Source organism: Anabrus simplex, chromosome 2, assembly GCF_040414725.1.
Source record: "Anabrus simplex isolate iqAnaSimp1 chromosome 2, ASM4041472v1, whole genome shotgun sequence".
Taxonomy (NCBI): Eukaryota; Metazoa; Arthropoda; class Insecta; order Orthoptera; family Tettigoniidae; genus Anabrus; species Anabrus simplex.
The window spans coordinates 202,889,230-202,912,655 of record NC_090266.1 but is presented as its reverse complement, the minus strand read 5'-3'; positions in this window follow the sequence as shown (position 1 = coordinate 202,912,655).

The window sequence follows — 23,426 nt, the reverse complement described above, 5'->3', positions numbered from 1 at the left end:
GCCTATTTACTGCAAGATAATGCCCCCGAGAGAGACATTAATGACAAAATATTGGAAGCATGCAGACGTTCAGTGCTACATAGAAATCACCGGAAGAATTATTATTATTATTATTATTATTATTATTATTATTATTATTATTATTATTATTATTATTATTAGCAAATGCATCGCAATTTGGAAATATTCCGGTGGCAATGGTCATTTACAATAGTGTGATGGTAAGGTAAAGTTAAAACATAATTACCAACAACAACAGTAACAACAAGAAAAAACAGCAACAACAAAACAAAAGTACAACAAGCAATTCCATGGAAAGGAAATACGACAAGAAATGCTACTAGTTTAACTTTCTAAATCCAGCATCATTACATACAACTTCACACATAACTTAAGTATTCCCAGTGCTTAATACTACGGCTTACAATACTATAGGTTGAGCTTACTACTAGCTTAACATTACAAGTGATATTAAATTGAACAAGAAACATAACTACCCAACAACTACAACTACAACAACAGGAGTACAAAAAACAATTCCATGGAAAGAAAATATTACAATAAATGCTACTCCTTTAACATTCTGAATCCAGAATCATCATATAAAATTTCATACAATAACATAGGTTAATCTTCCTACTAGCTTAACATTACAATGATAATAAAGTGCAGTTAAAAACATAATTACCCAACAACAACAACAACAAATCAAGAAAATCTATGGAAAGAAAATGTTACAAGTAATACTACTTGTTTAACATTCTAAATCCAGTATCATCATATACAAATTCATACAAAAATTAAATATTTCCAGGTTTTAACACACCAGTTTAGAATAAAATAGGTTGAGCTTACTACTAGCTTAGCATTACAAGCGATAACAATGTAAAGTTAAAACATAAGTACACAACAACGACGACGACAATAGCAACAACGAGAGAACAACAAGCAACTTAATGGAAAGAAAATATTGCAAGAAATACTACTAGTTTAACATTCTAAATCCAGCATCATAATATATATATAAGAATGCACGCACAACTTAAATATGTCCAGTGCTTATCACTACAGATTCCAATACTATAGGTTGAGCTTACTACTAGCTTAACATTACAAGTGATATTAAAGTAAACTTAAAACATAACATTATTTAATTTATTTTCCGGGTTGAACCGTGTTGTACTTGTACGCATATCACGTACAGTTTGCCGACGTTTCGAATACATTGCAGTATTCATTGTCAAGGCGACTGAAATACCCCTACTCGATCCGAGGTAATCAGTCTCCCAGGCAGAGTTACACTACTAGAGTGGCCTTGATCTTGGCCTTTTATATCCTAGCCTATCTGGCTGGCGTAATCCCTGGCTGTCTCGCGAGGCTTCTGGAAAGTTTATGTCACAGCCAGGTAGTGGGGGCTTGCCCGCGCTGTTATGTAATGGGGTTGCGGCCCGTGTGTTTATGTTGTGGTCTGTATGTCTTAAACTATGAATGATGGGCATCCAAGAATTACTGATTTTGTATCCTTCTTCTAAATTTATGTTATTCGGATGTTTCTTGATTTCGATAGCCTCGCGGATTTTTCTTTCCAGATTCCAAGGGATAGCTGCTAGGATCTTGGTCTTGTCAAATGATATTCCGTGCCTAGTTTCGTAGGAATGCTTGGCTACTGCTGAAATATCTGTGTTTTGGTTCTTGGTGTGACGGATATGTTCTTTTAGGCGGGTGGAGATCAGACGTTTTGTCTCACCTACATAACAAGCTCCGCAGCTACATTCAATGTGATACACTCCAGGGACCTGTAATTCTATTGTGTCTTTTACTGGTGGTAGATAACGGGCTAGCTTACGGTGAGGTTTATAGATAGTTTTTATGTAGTATTTGTCCAGTATCTTGCCGATCCTGTCTGTAGTGTTTTTAATGTATGGCAGTATCGCTGTTTTCTGGCGGGTCAGTTCTTCTTTCCCGTTGTTTTCTCCTGCGGCGGTCTTTTCTTTCTTCTCTTCTGATTTTTTAAGGACTCGTCGGATGTTATTGAGCGAGTAGCCATTTTTCCTAAGGGTTTCCGTGAGGTGTTCTTTTTCTTCCTCGAGGTGCTCTGCGTCAGATATCGCTATGGCCCTGTTTACTAGTGATGTTAGGACAGCCTGCTTTTGTGATGGGTGATGATGAGACGAGGCGTGTAGGTACCTGTCTGTGTGAGTGGGTTTCCTGTATACTGCGCGACTCAGCGTCCCATTGGGGTTACGTATTACTAGCACATCCAGGAACGGTAGTTTTCCGTCTACTTCTATTTCCATGGTAAACTGAATATTTACGTGTATGGAGTTGAGATGGTCGAGAAATAGCTGTAGGTTATTGCTCCCGTGAGGCCAGATTACAAAAGTGTCGTCTACAAAACGGAGAAAACATTTCGGTTTCAGGGCAGATGTAGCTAAGGCTTTCTGTTCGAAGTGTTCCATATACATATTTGCTATTATTGGAGAGAGTGGCGACCCCATCGCGGCCCCTTCAGTCTGTTCGTAGAACTCCCCGTTGAAATAGAAGTAAGTGGCGCTAAGGCATTCTTTAGCTAGTGTTGACAGGTCTTCTGGAAGTTTCTGATCTAATAGCGGAGATACTTCTGTTAGCGGCACCTTGGTGAAAAGTGACGTGACGTCAAAGCTTACATAACAACCCAACAACAACAACTAAAACAACAGGAGTACAACAAGCAATTCCTTTGGAAAGAAATTATTGCAAGAAATAATAATAGTTTAACATTCTATATCCAACATTGTCTTATAAAATTTCATACACAACTTAAGTATTTCCACTGCTTAGCACTACGGTTTACAATACCATACGTTGATCTTACTACTAGATTAACATTACAATGATAATAAAGTACAGTTAAAAAAATAATTACCCAACAACAACAACCAAAACAAGCAAATCCGTGGAAAGGAAATGTTACAAGTAATACTACTAGTTTAACCTTCTAAATCCAGCATCATCATATACAAATTCTCACACAACTTAAGTATTTCTGGATCTCAAGACTACAGCTTACAGTACTGTAGGTTGAGATTACTACTAGCTTAACATTACAAGTGATAATAAACAAGACCGATAATAAGGAAGAACAACGAATTATCATTACAACAACATGAGTGCAACACAGAATTTCCTGGTAAGAGAATACTACAAGAAATACTACTAGTTTAACATTCAAAATCAAGCAGAAAACCACGAATTCAGTGTCCGTAATTTACAACCTTTACTTTTCACTTTCCACTAGCACTAATGATCTTCTTAAATGACTTGATACCGGAACTGAATGAATCAGAGACTGCTGCAGGTAATTTATTCCATTCCCTTATGATCCTGTTTACGGAGGAAAATTTGCCCACATCCGTGTGCTGGTTTCTACCCCTAATTTTATGCTTGTGATCATTTCTCGATAGGTAGGAGGGAGGTTCCAACCTATTCCTAATACTACTCCAGGCAGTCCTCCCCGTATAGGTCTTATAAAGACCACACAGGCGAGCTTTATTTCACCTAGATTCAAGACTTTCCCAATTAATGGTATTTCTCCTATTCCCGGTTAAGAAACGCATTGCTCTTCTTTGAAATTTGTCTAGAGAATTTATTAAACCCACCCTGTACGGATCCCAGCACGCTGATCCATATTCGAGAATCGGTCTTACCAAAAAATTATAAGCTTTACTATTGGCTCTAGAATTATTTGTCTTGAGATTCCGCATAATAAAATATAACGATCTACAGGATTTCTTAACTACGCTTTCCAATTGCTCTGACATGTTTAAGTCTTCTCTAATAGTAACACCTAAATACAACTAGTAACTTCAACAACACTTTCGTCTCCAAGTTCGTAATCCCACTTTCCTGTCATTTGCATTTTACTGAAACACAATTTCTTACTTTTTCCACTGTGATTTTCATTCGAATTTCACGCGCCCACATTTACGTCGTATCTAAATCCTGATGAAGCAATAGTTCATCCTCCTTTTCTTTATTTCGTGGATATGACGTAATAATCAACTAAGAGGCGCACTTCCGATTTCATCAAATCAGGCATATCATTCATGAAAAGTATGAAAAGAATTGGCCCAATAGCGATACCCTCAGCCCTCCACATGTAACATTTATTGAAGAAGACAGCATTTCTCGCACGTGCACCCTCTGAGTTCTTCCATGGAGGAGTTCTCGTATTCATTTCACAACTGCGATGTCAATGTCCATACGCACTAACTTATTAAGAAGGATGTCATGTGGCACAAGATCGAATGTCTTAGCAAAAACAATTATTACTGAATCAATTATTGATCCATTGTCGAACTTATCCAATATATCTTCACATACGGAATACAGCTGACTTTCGCATGAGAACCCTTCCGTAAACCCACGCCGCCCCTTAAATATCATTCCAGAAAAGTCCCATTTTAACATAAATTACCAATAATTGCTCCATTTGTTTGCATACGATTGACATCAAAGTTACCTCTGGTTATTCAGGTCGTGAATAAGAACTACAAGGGCCAATTTCCTATCTTCCGGAACCTTCGTATTTTTCAGTGATATAATAAAGGTTCTTATTAAATATGGTAGAATCGCTTCACCCCCGAGTTTAAGTGCCTCTCCGGAAATAGAATCTGGCCCACAGATTTATGTTTTCTTAGTTTAGAAAGACCTTTACGCAATAATGAAGCTTTAATTTGGAAAACATTATTAGTTTTTGGAAAAGTGTCCCTGAATAACTGTGCCGCCGGATTAAAACCCTTTTCTTAGTGCTTATTTAATGCTTCCGCTTTATCTATATCTGAAAGACGAATTAACGTGTTTAAACAATATTTCGGAGGGCGATAAGCTCCAATAATGACTATATTTTGTTTTTGGGTGCATTAATTACCTCCACTCCAATTATTTTACAATCATCGAGAACTCATTTCAACGTACTGCTTTGCTGTGACCTAACAGAAATGAAAATTCTCCCTCCTTTCGACCCTCTTACACGCATAAATGTTAGAAATTTTGACCTGAATATTTCTGACTTATACATTGTAGCAGGAACGCACGGTACATGCCGTATTTATTAAGGGCAATGTCGTATCATTATCACGCGCGCCGAGAACTGAAAGTTCTACGTGTATACATCTACCAGGACAAGCCAGCTGACGAGCGAACAACTGTGCGTGAATTAGATGCAGGAGCACGGCAGACTAGCCCGCCCAACTCGTCAACCTACCTCGTGGCGAGCACTGGATACGTCTGGAACACGTGAGCCATGCTTTCGAGAACTTTCGATTCAGAAATGTATAAAACATTTTTGGATAGTGTTCGTATCGTCTTGGGAGATACGCCATTCTGTAGCCAATCGCAAGAACGTCTCTATTGTCAAATCTCTAGAAAATCCATCGAGGGCTTTTCGAGTAAATCCACTTTAAAATAATCGCGTTATCCTATAACGTGTAGTCCTTGACCACTTAAATGACGGGGCTACCCAGCGATAGACAGGCATTTTTCGGCAAGGGCTCTCTATGGTCAGTCCCTATGTTATTCTGTCCGTCGGAAAGTATAGTCGAGTGACGAGGTGGTGATTATCAAAAGCAACTTGTAAATTCTCAAGCCGGAAATTGAACTCAGCGTAACTCTCGAACTCCGGAACATAATATTTCTTCGGTCAAAATCCAAGTGAAGTGTTTAATGAATTTCGTTGCTGTGCAAGTGTTAGAACATTATTTAATATTCCAGTAACTGTGATATTTAAAAGTGTTTGAAATATCTCATCGTTGTAACACAATTGTTTGCATATTTCTTGCTATTCAACACTTAATTGCTCCTCAACTAGTGATAAACTTTGAGTACGATAGACTGTGCAAGCCGTACTGTTAAATTCGAGCCACTTATACTGCTAATCCATTACAGTGTTAATCTTAACTGGACTCGAACTGATTTCTGCACATAATTGCATTTTGCTAAGAGTGACTGACAAGTTGTTATTTATTTCATCACTATTAACAGTGTCTTACAGATAAACTATTTAACAGCCCTTTTTTGTGTCAAGTGCGACAGTATTATTTTTTGTTGTGACAAGCAACCACAGACAGTGTATTGCAAGTGAACTGTGTTTGGCTTCATCATTTATAGTGGTAAATATACCATGAACTCTGTTCCATCATTCCGTTTCTTAAATAAATGCTATCTGCATTTTCAACTTTAACATAATGAAGTGACATTCATTAATTTCTGTCTTCAAGTGTCAAGTGAAGTTTATTGGCATATTTCAAACCACGTGTTGCCCGCCTACATAAATTAAAGGCAGTACTTTGCAAATTTTGGTGACAAGTGACTGTGAATGTGTCGGGGTCTGTACGACTGTGAACACTCGTATACAGCTAAACCACGAGTGATTACCCCGCATCAAGTTCGCCGTAGACTTCCGAGAAATTAGAGACCTTCAGGTACGAGGCACGGGTTCTATTCCATGGTGGCGAGCGAATGTAGGAGCATGAGTCCAGTTCCATTGTGACGAGGGGATCCTGTAGTACGAGTTCAATTCAATGGTGGCGAGAGGACCCTGGAGTACGAGTTGCCCGACGAATCATTCGGGAAGACGGTTCGTGAGACGGCGGTTCACTGCACCAAGGTGATATGAATTTCAACTTGCCAATATTTTGAATAAACAGTCTATTCAAAGTACATCTTCACTTATTGTACATGGAACCTATTCTCCTGTAGCAAACCCTAGCTATTTTTGCCTAGGAAGCGCCTTGAGAACTTTAATTCATGCTCTTTCAAATAACAAGTTAGTAGGGGCTATATTTTACTTGTACAATATGTTATCCGATAACTAACTTTCCTTTCCCACAATTATATCAGGGTCACTCGCATTAATTAAGCTTCCAATGTTTGCGATGTTATTACCAATACTTCCGCAGTTTACCTGCAACAATTTAAGAAACTTACCAGATCCGTATCACTGTCTCTCACAATTTCCTGCTGGTGGCCCCGTTGTCACTGTAATTGCATCGAATCTGCTCCCTTCGTGGATCGTCATTCGGCTGCCCGGTCTGCGCTGTCATTCGGTTGAGTGGAAAAGGACTCGGTAACCCTCGAAAAGAGTTCACCTAGTCTCAACGCACCTCGCCGGTTTAGGTGAAGTCTATCCCTGCGGAAGTCCCTGTCGTTGATCCAAATCTTGCCGTCTAAAAAGGGTGATCCGAAACTTTTGCCACCCACTGAAGCTCTTCTTTCAACCGTCCATACTTTTTTTCGTGATAAATCTGGTCGCCTTAGTTTACCACTAATTACAAAATTTGCCCTCAGGAACTTTTTCTTAATCGAGTTCACTAGATCATGGATGTCCCCCATTATATAATCAGTCCGTCGCATTTTTAAATCATTAGTTCCTACGTAGAGAATTACTACTTCTTCATTCCCGCTCTATTCGTCCTCTATTTTCATGTTCAACTGTTCCGCTCGAATTCCTGTCAAGCACATCATTTTCACTGACTTATTTTCCTGTCCTATATGCCGCACGATAGAATCGCCTGTCACATCGCAATTTACAGTTTTAATATTCTCCACAGATGAATGAGTGCCTACTTTTCTCATATACGCTTCCTGTAACTTCTTTTGTAGCTACGCAATCATTAGATTTGCTTCATGTAATTCCCGCTAAAGTTCGTCAATTCTTGCTGTGTCGCTTTTCACATTCCTATTCATGGAGCAGACGTGTTTGTGCAGCGATGGGTATTTCCTTATCAGCTTGGCGAGCAGCAATCGGGACATGGGCAAGTAGGCAGGGGGCTGCGGAATGCGTGCTGGAATGCGGATCTGCAGCAGGCAGTTACCCGGGAAGTGCTATATCCTTATTACGGTCCAGGGCCTGTAGTTTACCTCACTTGAAATGAAACCACCTTACACACGTATCACACATAGCACACAGATCTATATGTTCCTCTTATACCCCATACACTTCGCGTTCACGTTCACTACCTCTTCTGAGGCTGCTTGAAAAGAGTCCGGGTTTTACTCCAAGCCTCCTGTAACTAGTAATGCAGTAATGAGTGCCAACGATATAACACTTCCCGGGTAACTGCCTGCTGCAGATCCGCAATCCAGCACGCACTCAACAGCCCCCTGTCTACTTGCCCATGTCCCGATTGCTACTCGCCAAACTGATAAGGAAATACCCATCGCTGCACAAACACGTCTGCTCCATCCAACAGTCAATTAGCAACCCCAGATTAATATTTGTTTTTTAAGTCCCATTAACAACTTTAACGGTTTTCACACGCGTCAAGGTTCCAGACTTTTTGTCTAGCAGCACCTCTTTTAGGTGCCGGCACGAGGCTGTCATATTTGAGCGCCTTCGAGTACCACCGGAGTAAGCCGGGTTGAACCCGCTAACTAGGGTTCAGAAGGCCAGCGCTCTACCGTCTGAGCCACTCAGCACGGAAGAGTAGTTTTTTTTATTTTTTTATTTTTTTATTCTTATTTAGGAAACCAAAACAGCTAGAAGCCGAATTATAGAGTGCGGCATTTAAAACTATATTTACAATGGAGTAGCACAATGTAAACATAAAGAAATAAGTGGAAGAACACTGAGGAAAAATCATCTAGTGATAAAGATAGAGGGAAAGGCTAACGAAATAACTACAGAGACACAACAATAAAGAACAAAACATAAAGGCAAAAGAAACAACGAGGAAAATTAGAGATTGGAAGAAAAACGGAGAGAAGAACTTATAGCTAGTCGCAGTAAGATAAATACAGATATAACACATAAGTAACTGTGTAGTACAGTAAAAATAAATAAATAAATAAATAAATAAATAAATAAATAAATAAATATTGCATTATGTACGATAGAGGAGACAGCAATGAGAAGATAAAAAAGGAGTATGATGAAAATGAGCTAGGTTAAGTTGAGGAAGAATCAATTAAAGGCGGTATATGTCTCACTAACTACTTTTGACGGTTTCTGAGGATGTCGAAGTGCCAGAATTTAGCCTCCCAGGAGTTCTTTTAGGTGCCAGTAAATCTACCGACACGAGGCTGGAATATTTGATGACTTTCAAATACCAATGGACTGAGCCAGGATCGAACCTACTATGTTTGGGTCAGAAGGCCAGCTCCTCAACCGCCTGAGCCACTCAGCCCGGCCAACTGAAAGAATAAATCATTGCAAAATGTTTACAAAGCTTGGAATGGTTTACGAAGAAGACGACATCACAGAACGTGGAGTGTTGCGTGGTGCAGAAACGGAGGAAAACTCAATGCGTCTGTGTGAAAAGTTGGATTTGCCAACAAGAGTGAATCTTGCCGACTGAGGCAATGTGGACTGTGATTTGTTAGTGCAAAAATAAATCACTGATGATGGAACAATGGCAAATATTTTGAGTGATGAAAATCAATGTGATGATGATGTGGAAGAGCTAGTTGCTTTACGTCGCACCGACAGAGATAGGTCTTATGGCGACGATGGGACAGGGAAGGGTTAGGAGTGCGAAGGGAGCGGCCGTGGCCTTAATTAAGGTACAGCCCCAGCATTTGCCTGGTGTGAAAATGGGAAACCACGGAAAACCATTTAAAGGGCTGCCGACAGTGGGGTTCGAACCTACTATCTCCCGAATACTGGATATTGGCCGCACTTAAGCGACTGCAGCTATCGAGCTCGGTGATGCGGAAGAGGAAGATGTACCTCAAAGTGTTCGACAGAGTATGACTCGCACCGACAGAGATAGGTCTTATGGCGATGATGGGGGAGGAAAGGCCTAGGAATTCGAAGGAAGCGGCCGTCACCTTAATTAAGGTACAGCCCCAGCATTCGCCTGGTGTGAAAATGGGAAGCCACGAAAAGCCATCTTCAGAGCTGCTGACAGTTGGATTCGAACCCACTATCTACCGGATGCAAGCTCACAGCCGCGCGACCCTAACCGCACGGCCAACTGTCCGGTGCAGCTCTTTTAAGGCACGGATATTTGTGTTCGAGGCCATTAACTTTGCGGCTGCGCTTAACTTTGATCCATATTTGTTGGAATGTGGACATTAACACTGTGCACAGCTTTCCCAGCTTCCTACTCGATGATTCACTCCCTCTCCCAGTTTCGTTGTGTTTGCGGTTGTTTACTTTGTGTCAGGGCTAACCTTGGCCGTTCGATGATTTACCCCTCTCTCCGTTTGGCTCGTTGCCATGACAACCGACTCATTAAAACATTCTCCGTTCATTTTCAATGTTGGAAGCTAGTGAGCGAAGAGTTATGGAATTCATCTAGACCAAATTTAGGTAGGCATTTCGTCTATATGAAGGCTTTCAGTGTAGCCTGAATGACCACGCTCATTTAAAAACTTCACAGTCCTTCGTCCTACTAACTTAACGTTTTACTTTTTGCACTTAATGAATCCAAGAGTAGGTTACACTGACTGAAATATCTAGAATGTTGGTTAGGACATTCTCGTCTGTAGTAAATTCTCCGAATTTACGCAGTGTCTTCACCAATCAAGATGTTTGAGTAGGTTATTATTTATCACTATGAATATAAGGTCTTATAAGACACATTTTAATTCTGATCCATATACTGTATTTCATCAAAATCATTAACAAACATTTTTACCTGTTTCAAGAAAATACTTTATAAGATGATGAAGCAACACTTCCGCTCCCCTCCCCAATGAACAGAGTTAATTCCCACTATATTCAACTCAATGCTCCCTCCCACAACCCACTTCCCCCTCACCATTACACGGAACAAAGTTACCTAGTATCCACATTCCAAGTAATCTTTCATTCCAAGTTTTTCTTCGTATCTTTCCCACTATTCAAAGCTTTGCTCAAGGTTATTCCTTTACCAATGTCATTAACGATCGATTGGAACATCATTTCACATTTTCGAATTAGCGCTTACTGAATCCCAAAGGAGCTACTATGACTGAAATGTTTGTAATGTGGGTTAGGCTATTATTATCTGTAGTATATTCTCTGAATTTACTTGGCATCTTCGCCAATCGAGACGTTTTAGTAGGTTATTATGTATCAATAAGCATAACATAGTATAATACAATATTGGATTCAATTCCCCTACTTAGCTACCAAAACCAAGACCGGAACTAAACAACTCGTGTTAGTCCAAACACAGCTGCTGAAAATAACTGACGATAATAGCTGAGATGAGTACGGAAATGAATTTCTTTAAATTACTGAAGTGACAGTAGAGGTCTAATGCATTAATTATTTGTTCATATGTGTTCATAACATCACCAACTCATAACCATTTTGTTGTTGTTGTTAAAAATGAAGCCATCCCCTCCAGTGTCGACTTGGTTAAATATAACATCAAAACTTTCCAGTCTGTCAAACAAACAAGAATATCAATTATAACACTATAAGCACACGTGTAAAAAGTAAACACTATTCGGCCGGTCAGGAAAATTACGAAACCAAAAAGCTCAAATCACTTAAAATCAAAACCATGAACATTGACAAATTAATTACATTTAATAATAAATGTCTAGTATAAAAAGCTCGTTCTTAAGTACATACCCATAAAAGCTATATATACCCTCAAGAACTTCGGCTAAAATATCAACATCCCAGTCACAATTATTACAGATCAGAAACGAAATTAAATTAGCGTACATAAAGAAAGAGGAAATCAAGAAATAAATTCTACGCATCCATTTATACTTAAGCAACTTCTGGCACTACACACACAATGGTCATCCTACTCCAAATTTTTACAACAATTACATTAAAAATTAAGCCATCAGGAAACAGAAGGTTATTGACAATAAAATACGTACCAATATAAATGGTCCGTTATTGGACATTATAAATTTTCCAGCTAACTCATTCCTGTTTGCCAGCGTTTCGCCCTCGTGTGCTAGGCTGGGCTCATCAGTTGGTACCTAGCACACCTACCAAGACGCATGGCTAGTGCATACCGTGGAGGCCACTGCGTAGGCTAATTGTAGCCACCGGCAGTGCCAATGCACTATGAGACACTGTCTCACAACTAAAAATTGATGCCTGCTTGGCCATCAGATGATACAGATGTTGATTCCCGTTGGGAATCTGTAATATTTGTTCCGAATGAGTAAATTTATAATACCAATATAAATGGTCCGTTATTGGACATTATAAATTTTCCAGCTAACTCATTCCTGGTTGCCAGCGTTTCGCCCTCGTGTGCTAGGCTGGGCTCATCAGTTGGTACCTAGCACACCTACCAAGACGCATGGCTAGTGCATACCGTGGAGGCCACTGCGTAGGCTAATTGTAGCCACCGGCAGTGCCAATGCACTATGAGACACTGTCTCACAACTAAAAATTGATGCCTGCTTGGCCATCAGATGATACAGATGTTGATTCCCGTTGGGAATCTGTAATATTTGTTCCGAATGAGTAAATTTATAATACCAATATAAATGGTCCGTTATTGGACATTATAAATTTTCCAGCTAACTCATTCCTGGTTGCCAGCGTTTCGCCCTCGTGTGCTAGGCTGGGCTCATCAGTTGGTACCTAGCACACCTACCAAGACGCATGGCTAGTGCATACCGTGGAGGCCACTGCGTAGGCTAATCAACATCTGTATCAATAAAATACGTAACCTAATGAATGAACAGAAAAATATAGTAAGCAATAACCACGACAAACTCGCTAAATTTCACCCTAGATTAATTAACAGATCAGACTCTACATTTTCAAAGAATGAATTAAATCTTCTAGAGAAGGAGATCAAATTCAATTGCCAGGGACGTCATAACGAAAACAACATAAAATAGCTCATCACTGACGTAGAAATTGCTTGCGACAAAATCCCCTCTCCAGAAAGGGAAATAATAAAAAACGTAGCCACCAACAAAGCTTTAAAAATAATCGCGCAAGAAAATATTCCAAACAACCGAAATGTGCCACTCACTACTCGGCATTAAAAACAGTTATGAGCAAAATTGAAAACGACAACCTGAGCATCAAGAAAGCGGATAACGGGAACACAACAGTCATAATGAAGTACGGCCAGTACATAGAAAAAGCAATAGAATACATCAACAACAAAGGAATTCAAGTACCACAACGCGACCATAAAAATTCATTTCAAAACAAAATAAAACAAGCTATCAAGGAAACAAACTTTATTATCACAAAACCAGGAAAAGAAAGCCTCACTATCAAGAATCCCAAACTTCCCATACTAAGAGCCCTCCCAAAAATACACAAAAACTCGTGTCCCATTAGACGAATGGTAAGTTTTAAAGATGCGCCAAGTTACAATTTAAGCAAACAGCTCAACCAAATTCTAAAGGAGAAATTCTCACTTTAAGAGGACAGAGCAATTAAAAACAGCCTGTAACTAAAAACTAAATAAACTTACCATAACAGAGAGCTCACGTATAATTTGACATCACTAACATATACACCAACATAACAATAGATGAATCCATTAAACTTATCGAAAGTATTAGTGATCACGAAGCTGTTTTTGTCATAGTTAAAAATAAATGTGAAAGAAATGAAGGCATTAACATTAGGACTATTAGGCAGTACCCTATGGCTGATAAAACAGGCATGAGGGAGTTTTTAAAAAGTAATTATGATCGCTGGAAAATGGTAAATAAAAATGTAAACAGACTCTGAGGTGGGTTTAAAGCAATTGTTGAGGAATGTGAAAATAGGTTTGTACAATTAAAGGTGGTAAGGAATGGTAAAGATCCACTATATTATAACAGAGAAGTAAAGAGACTAAGAAGGAGGTGCAGGTTGGAACGAACTAGAGTTAGAAATAGTTATGGAAGTAAGGAGAAATTGAAGGAACTTACTAGGAAATTAAATCTAGCAAAGAAGTCAGCTAAGGATAACATGATGGCAAACATAATTGGTGGTCATACAAATTTTAGTGAAAAATCGAAGGGTATGTACAGGTACTTTAAGGCAGAAACATGTTCAAAGAAGGACATTCCAGCAATCATTAATGAACAAGGGGAGTGTGTTTGCGAGGATCTTCAAAAGGCAGAAGTATTCAGTCAGCAGTATGTAAATATTGTTGGTTACAAGGATAATGTCCAGATAGGGCATGTGAGTAATACTAAAGAAGTATTAAAATTTACCTATGATAACAATGACATTTACAGTAAGATACAAAATGTGAAAACTAGAAAATCAGCTGGAATTGATAAGATTTCTGGGGATATACTAAAGACATTGGGTTAGGATATAGTACCATATCTGAAATACATATTTGATTATTGTTTGGTTGAAGAAGCTATACCAAATGAATGGAGAGTTGCTATAGTAGCCCCTGTGTATAATGGAAATGGTGATAGACATAAAGCTCAATATTACAGACCAGTCAGTTTGACATGCGTTGCATGTAAGCTTCGGGAAAGCATTCTTTCTGATTATATTAGACATGTTTGCGAAATTAATAACTGGTTTGACAGAAGGCAGTTTGGGTTTAGGAAAGGTTATTCCACTGAAGCTCAGCTTGTAGGATTTCAGCAAGATATAGCAGATATCCTGGGTTCAGGAGGCCAAATGGACTCTATTGCGATTGACCAATCTGAAGCATTTGATAGGGTATATCATGGAAGACTCCTGGCAAAAATGAGTGCTATTGGACTAGAAAAAAGAGTGACTGAATGGGTGGCTATATTTCTAAAAAATTGAACTCAGATAATTAGAGTAGGTGAAGCTTTATCTGACCCTGTAATAATTAAGAGGGGAATTCCTCAAGGCAGTATTATTGGACCTTTATGTTTTTTTATGTATAAATAATATGTGTGAAGAAGTGGAATCAGAGATAAGGCTGTCTGCAGATGATGTTATTTTGTACAGAGTAATAAATCAGTTACAAGATTGTGAGCGGCTGCAGGGTGACCTCGATAGTGTTGTGAGATGGACGGTGGGCAATGGTATGCTGATAAACGGGGTTAAAAGTCAGGTTGTGATTTTTACAAAAAGGAAAAGTCCTCTCAGTTTTAATTACTGTGTTGATGGGGTGAAAGTTCCTTTTGGGGATCATTGTAAATACCCAGGTGTTAATATTAGAAAAGACCTTCATTGGGGTAATCACATAAATATGATTGTTAATAAAGGGTACAGATCTCTGCACATAGTTATCAGGGTATTTAGGGGTTGTAGTAAGGATGTAAAGGAGTGGGGCGTATAAGTCTCTGGTAAGCCCCCAGCTAGAGTATGGTCCCAGTGTATGGGACCCCTACCAAGATTACTTGATTCAAGAACTGGAAAAATCCAAAGAAAAGCAGCTCGATTTGTTCTGGGTAATTTCCGACAAAACTGTAGCGTTACAAAAATGTTGCGAAGTTTGGGCTGGGAAGACTTGGGAGAAAGGAGACAAGCTGCTTGATTAAGTGGTATGTTCCGAGCTGTCAGTGGAGAGATGGCGTGGGAGGACATCAGTAGACGAATACGTTTGAGTGGTGTCTTTAAAAGTAGGAAAGATCACAATATGAAGATAAAGTTGGAATTCAAGAGGACAAATTGGGGGAAATATTCGTTTATAGGAAGGGGAGTTAGGGATTGGAATATCTTACCAAGGGAAATGTTCAATGAGTTTCAAATTTCTTTGCGATAATTTAAGAAAATGCTAGGAAAATAACAGATAGGGAATCTGCCACCTGGGCGACTGCCCTAAATGCAGATCAGTAGTGTTTGTTTGATTGATTGAAATAGCATCACTACAAGAAACCAAAGAAATTATTAGCCTTCTTAGAACAACGCTAGACCAAAATTGCTTTACATTCAACTACAAAATCTATCGCTAAAAAGAAGGGTTTGCTATGGGCTCACCATTGTCAGGTATGATAGGAAACATTTTTTCTGAATAACTTCGAAAACATCTTCTTAACAGGCCAGCATTCAAAAGGAATCTTCGACTGGAGCAGATACGTAGATAACGTGATATGCATATATGATAATGACATCACTAATGGACACCAGTTATTAAACACACTAAATTCTTTACACAAGTCCATCAGGTTCACAATGGAGCCAGAAACTAACAAGAAAATAAACAATTTTGACATCTCAATCAGCAGGAATAATGACAACCTCTCTTACAAAGTATACCGAAAACGCACTCAGACGTCGTACACTATTACCACGAGTCGAATCACCCATACACTCACAAAATAGCAGAACTGAATACAGTGATACACAGGGCTATTTCCATACCAATGAGAACAACGGATTTCAATGAAGAAATACGAATCATTAAACAAATCGCGAAATAAAACAACCACCCTCCAGGCACAGTAGATAAACTATTAAATAAACATAAGAAAATCCCCGAGAAACCACCACGTATGGGAAGGAAAAATACGTGGTTCTCAACTACTTAACAGGAACACACACAAAGTAGCTAATATTTTCAAGAAACAAGTTTTATAAGTAGCCTTTAGAACGAATAACACACTGGGGAGACACATCAGCAAGTGCAACCTAAACAAAAAAGACCCTTTCTCAAAGTCAGAAGTCTATGAACTCAAGTGCCAAGAACCTAACTGCAATGCCACGTATATATGTCAAACAAGACATAATTTTCATACAAGATACGAAAGACACAAAAACGCCTTCAGATGTAATCGGCATTCAGCCATCTGGGAGTACATATAAGACAGTTCACATCATTTCACAGACATCAACACAGATCTAGAAATTTTACACATCGAAAAATGTAAATCCTTGAATATAAAGGAAGCAATCGAAATTTACATCGCAAAAAAGCTAACGTAACCAACCTAAATGGCCATACACACTAAAGAAATTCCCTCCTCTTCGATCTACTCACATAAAATCTGAACAACACTTACTCTTTAAATTAGCATTTATCATAATAATATCTAATAGATATTCTCTATTTCAGTTCCATACTGTATTTACCTAAAATCATTAATTGCTTTCTTCCATATTACATGAAGTACATTATAACACGAAGAAAGTTAATAACCTTCTCTCCCCTCTCCAACGTTGAAAGAAGGTTCCAGAGCACTCCACTTGCTCCGCCTCTATTTTTCCCTCTCCCCACGGAACTCTATACTAGATTATAACATCCAATGGGAATGATCCACAACTTTCCACGTGCTCCTACCATGCTTCACCTCCCCTCTCCTCGAGCACTGTGCTATTCACAAAACTTTCGATTTGCATCTCCATGACCACATCCTTAAATATTGTTTGGTGAAAACAAGCATCGGCAATCTAGATAAGAACAGAAGTTTTTCATTATGTTAATACTAGTAAATTAGTTATTTGTCAATACTTGTCCATATTATCACTAAACTCTCTATCATTGACAAATTTACCTAACGTAAACAATACTGTACATATATAAGCATGTTTTAAGTTATTTGATAGACTCTGAAGATATTCTTGTATAATTTATTGTATAATAGGTTGTACTATTTACTGGTATGCTTATAGTGTTATAATTTATATTGAATTTGTTGTGTGTTTGACAGACTGGAAATTTTTTATGGTACATTAAACTCATAATCATTCACTTGTTTACACAACGTAAATAATATTGTACATATATGCGCATGATTTAAAATGATTTGATAGAATCTGAAGATGTTCTTGTAGAACGAAACATGTCACTGTTTGTTTAATTTTTACAGGTATTTACAGGTATGTTGCAGTGTTACATTTATGTCTTGACTAGTGCGATCGACAGACTGAAAACATTTTAAGTTACGTAGAGAGAAGAAGACAACTTTAGACGATTAATTTACATGAATTTGCATCAATGATAAGAAGTGTAAATATGCAGGTAAAATAGCCACTGAAGATAATTAAATCTTTTCCTCAGTAATTATTATCCTTTACAAGACAGCCAAGGCGGTGTTAACGAAGGCTGTGTTCGTTGCAAGGAAACGTGCCCGTGAAGGAGACATTACTAGACTCACTCTATAACAAAAGATATGACATAGTGACTAAAATAGTGAACTTCAACATTTTGAGAAATATTGTATTTAAAAGTCGATGAACAGCGCGGATAAATATTCAGAAAAAGGAAAAGGATGGGGAGAAATAATTGTAAATGAAGATCATGTGATATTACGTGAAGGATCCAAGTTTTTGTCTATTGACGATAGTGCATAAGACTGAATGATCATTATTTTCGTTGTTCTCGGGAAAAACAGTTGCTACTTTGTGGGAGAAATGCTTTATGGTTGGTAACTTTAAATGCTGCAGCTCACAGATTTCCCAAATATACATGTGGTTATTGGTAGTACGCCAGACGAAGGAAGTGGTAGAAGCACAGCCAAGGCGAGATAAAACTACTAGCGATTTCCTTCAAAACTCAAACTGAACTTGCCAAACTGTAAATCAACCGAGGTGACAATGGACGTCTAATTTGATTCCATGTCGGCTTTCAGGGAAATATTTGAAGAATCTCAACTATCAGGCTAAATCCTTCACTTCCATCAATGTATTTGGTGGGAAACACATGAAATGAGACTCTCAAGAGAGCGTGAACAACGGGGCAGTATGCCAACACTTAATATATGTGTGGCGTTGCCTTATCTTCCCATGGAATGGATTGTTGAAGGCTGGCTTTCTATTCAGAAAAAGGCTCCGAAGAACGAGCAGATCACGCAATTCTCTGATTATTTCGTTCGTCAGTGATTTAAAATCCTAACGTGCCTGTGTAAAACTGTAAAGCGAACACTGCTGGAAGCTGAACCCGTAAATTGAGCACTGCAGTAGGGAAGTAAACACCAAGTATTTTTCACCTTCTTGAAACTTTACAAAATGAATCTCTAGAGAAGAAACGTAAGCTAAATTACAAGAAGCTGGATGAAAGTATAAAGCATGTTTGAATATGTTTGAAAGAGGTCGAAATTTACGGAAATGCCTGAGAAACCTTCCTTTCCCACAAAAACCACAATAACTTAGAAACCCTAACTTTGTGAACATAAATAGATGTAAATATTACACTGACAAGAGAACTAATTAACAAATTGTACTATTTAGAAGCTGCAAATAGTAATCTGACCACATAACTAGGCTCAGTTGACAAATTGTATTCTTCACCATCACCATTGTTATCTTCTAATAATTTTCATGGACGGATGGCGTAGAAGTTACGCCGCTTGAAACAACAAGAATCATCACCATCTAACAACGTTTAAACGCACCCGGAATATGACAATGCAGTATTTATCTTCATGTCAGCACCAGCCCTGGATAAAATGTGAGCCAACTTGCTGCAAAATGTTGCAGTCTTTAAATCAATTTGTTTCTACGAAGAAATTTATTGGTGCAAAGTCAACATAAATTCCAACCCGCCGTAACGGCAACGACTCGTTCAAACACACCCTCAATGAAGGTGAACTGCATGCAACTTGTTAACTGCACACTAGCCCAGCTGTCAATATTGCATTTCTGGCAGAAGCGGAAAGCAAACCCAAGCTTCCGAATATGGCAGCTATTAGCGCTGCGGAGGTGAACATCGTGTGATTATCTGACCTGTTAAATTCCCCTATTAAAACCCCTATGATTATTAACAGTGGTGAAGGGGATGTTGAAAGGAAAGGTGTACGCCAACAACACTCACACAAGGGAAGAAGTACGGGAGAACATTCTGCAATTTACGCTATAGCGAAAATCTCACACGCTGAGACTCACCGAGTGCCTGCAGGCCACTTCACGAGGTGTCAAAGTTGTATGAGAAGTGAATGACGACACTTCGAGCTTTTCTTTTTATATATTTGGTTTCTTAGTTTCATAGCTGTTATTAGTTATTAGTTATTAGTTATAACTGTTATTAGTGCAGAGACTCGGCCTGTTAGTATGTTCATTGAGGAGAGTCCTGATCATCAATTCTTTCATTTCTCTCTCACACCTTATATAATATTGTGTTGCATTCGGGATGAGAGTCCATATCTCGCTGTCGGCGTCTCTAAAGATGGATTTCCAAACTTTTCCCACTTTTGTACCAGAGAAATGTATCTTAATTAAGGCTAAGGCCACTTCATTCCTTCCGAGCGAATGGCCGCGCGGCTTGAGTCACGTAACTATCAGCTCATATTCGGGAGATAGTGGGTTCAAACCCCACTGTCGGCAGCCATGAAGATTTTTCCCTTGGTTTCCCATGTTCACACCAGTCAAACGCTGGAGTGGTACCTTAATTAAGGCCACGGACGCTTTCTTCCCTCTCCTAGGCCTTTCCTATCACATCGTCGACATAAGAGCTATCTGTGTCGTGCGAAGTAACGCAAATTGTAAATTTAAAAAAACTTCCTTCCTAGCTCTAGCCCATTTGGTTGCAGTCTGTCGGCATTGGTAGGACGGTGATTTACAGCATCCACGTCATTATCACTGTAACGTAAATAATTATTCACACTTAATTCACAAAGAAAATCTCCTCCAATGAGCTCTCCGAATCACTAAAATTGCTCTTATACATCTCTACATCAACATCTGAAAGAGCAGCCATGTTTGCAAAGAGAATAACGGAATGTTAAAGTACTTATTATATCCCGTTTTCCACAACCCTAGGCCTTCTAAGTTGTACTATATTTGCCTGATGGAGGATGGCAGAGGTTAGCTTGAAAGTACACGGGCGCTTTCGGGTGCTAAGGCAGGGACCACGACTTCTACCGCCGGGCGCATTTGGGCACGTGGAGAAGGAAAAAGAATGGACTGATATATTATTATTACTATTATTATTATTGTTGTTGTTATTATTATTTACCTATTAATAGATGGCTGAATTTGATGATTAAGAAGAATTAGTTTACTTCAAGGGACAAATTAATTTTAAGGTTCCCAACTCGTTTTACCGCTTTCTTTGTGTGTCTGCTTTCGCGGAGACAGTCTGTGGTATACGAACACACATTTTCTTTCTAAAGTTATTGAGACATTCAAAGTCTACGAGAGTCGAGTAGGTTGACATGGGTCTTATTTATGGCGAATGATGCAAAATGATTAGAGCAACAGTGTAATTGTATTCCGAAATACGTTCTGATCACGTCACACCTTCGTGATGTGCCTTTCCAAACACAATAACGCATTTCAAGGTACTACAAGCGTGGATAATAATAGACGCCAACTACACAGGGCAGCAACTGATGAGGGAAATACTATTATACTAACTTCATAGCAAATGTGGCACACAAATTCATCTCTCAACACGAATCACAATGAACATGTGACTGAGATTCATCTCTAAAGTCTTCTGCGAATAGTACATTCCAACAAATTCCACCCTTTCCACATCAGCAGATGCATGTGATGATGACCTTTGAAATCGGTTACCATTCTCTGAATGGTGTCTATGGCAACTGAAATTCGATGCTATGTTTCTGACCAAGGTTTTATTTACTGATGAATTTTCTCGTACAAACAATGGATACGTCAATCTTCGCAAAATGTACTTCTGGTGAAATAAATATCCACAATCACCTAAAGAAGTGGATAAACGAAGCTCTCAATCTGTAGCTTTTTAGTGCGGGCTTATAAATAATCGAATGATTAGTCACTATTTCACAGAAGGAACATTAAATAGCAACAAGTATTTCCAGTTGATAACATAAGTGCTATCACGTCCTACTCCTTGGCTGAATGGTCAGCGTTGAGGCCTTCGTTTCAGTGGGTACCGTATTCGATTGCCGGACGGGTCGGGGATGTTAATCGCGTCTGATTAATTCTTCTGGCTCGGGGACTGGGTGTTCGCGTTTGTCCCAACACTTTCCTCCTCATATTCAGACAACACACTACACTACCAACCATCACAGAAACATGAAATATTGATTCCATCTATCCATACGCCTATAGGGTTGGCGTCAGAAAGCGCATTCGGCCGTAAAACAGAACCAAATCCACATGTGCGACACAGTTCGCATCCGCGACGCCACAGATGTGAAAAAAATTGTAGAAGAAGAGAAAGAACATAAATGATATCATAATGTTTAGAAGACACTGCGTGGAACACACAAAAACAATCCATGTGGTGTCAAGAAAATGGAAATTTTGCCCATATTGCATGGATAGTTCTTCTTCTTATTCTTTATCTGTTTACCCTCCAGGGCCGGTTTTTCCCTCGGACTCAGCGAGGGATCCCATCTCTACCGCCTCAAGGGTAGTGTCCTGGAATTTCAGACTCTGGGTTCTAATAGTTATTAACAGGACATTTCAAGATCATTGAGTTAATCAGTCTGAACAGATAAAATCACCTGTACCAATGGACTTTTACAGAAAATAAAAAATCCAAATTTACCAGGAAATACCGATGAGCCCCCAATAAAGTACATGAAAGGCCGGATAATATAAGTCCAGATGAAATTCGACGTGCAGAAACGATTCACAACAGCTCAAGATCTCCTCTTTCACCATATAATGGGGAACAGTTATTAGAATGTTTGATCTGTTCCTTGATGAAAATATTGTTCGCCAATGACCTTCAACTATCTTAAATGACCCCAAAGAGACAGTCGTTAGATGCGATTTTAAATGCACAATTGTGATTAAAGGAATAAGACATATCAACCAATTCATAATTACGAAAGTGATTTCCATATCCCCTTTAGAAATTCCACCTATGAAAATGTCTATCGTTATATCACCCTTGAAGCCAAACAACATTCCCTATCTTAACCTGCATATATTTTGTTGCACTGTGCGCAAGAAGTATGTATTGTGTGTCTGTCAAAGGTAAAACTTCCAGGAATGTTGCGCCCTTGTAATATTAATTCCACGTCAAGTTGTAGGAGTTACCATAGAGGACACCTGTTCGGTTAGCCAAGCTTTGTGCTCAATTTAAGACTACCGAGCTCGATAGCTGCAGTCGCTTAAAGTGCGGCCAGTATTCAGTATTCGGGAGATAGTAGGTTCGAAACCCTGTCGGCAGCCCTGAAAATGGTTTTCCGTGGTTTCCCATTTTCACTCCAGGCAAATGCTGGGGCTGTACCTTAATAAAGCCACGGCCGCTTCCTTCCCACTCCTAGCTCTTTCCTGTCCCATCGTCGCTGTAAGACCTATCTGTGTCGGTGCGACGTAAAACAACTAACAATTTAAGACTGGTTTGGATATTTGAATGGGGGATACAACTGGAATGGGAAGAGTTACCAGTCAATTCTCAACCGTCCTAAAATGTCTCTGCCATAGTTCTCATCAGAATCCTTGAACATAACATTCATTCTTCCCTAATCATATCATGCTCATACCAATGGAGATACCACAGACTTACCGACTATCAAACAGTATGGTTGACAGTGCTATAATTGGGTTCATGTAGACTTTATAATCTTATTGGTAATATTTTCCATTTCGGTTTTTCGGAGACGTCCAAGTGCTCGAAACTTTGTTCAGAGACCGCCAGTAAATCTGTTAATACGTGGCTAGCCTATTTAAGCATCACTGGACTGAACCAAGATCGAACCCTCCAAACTTGCCT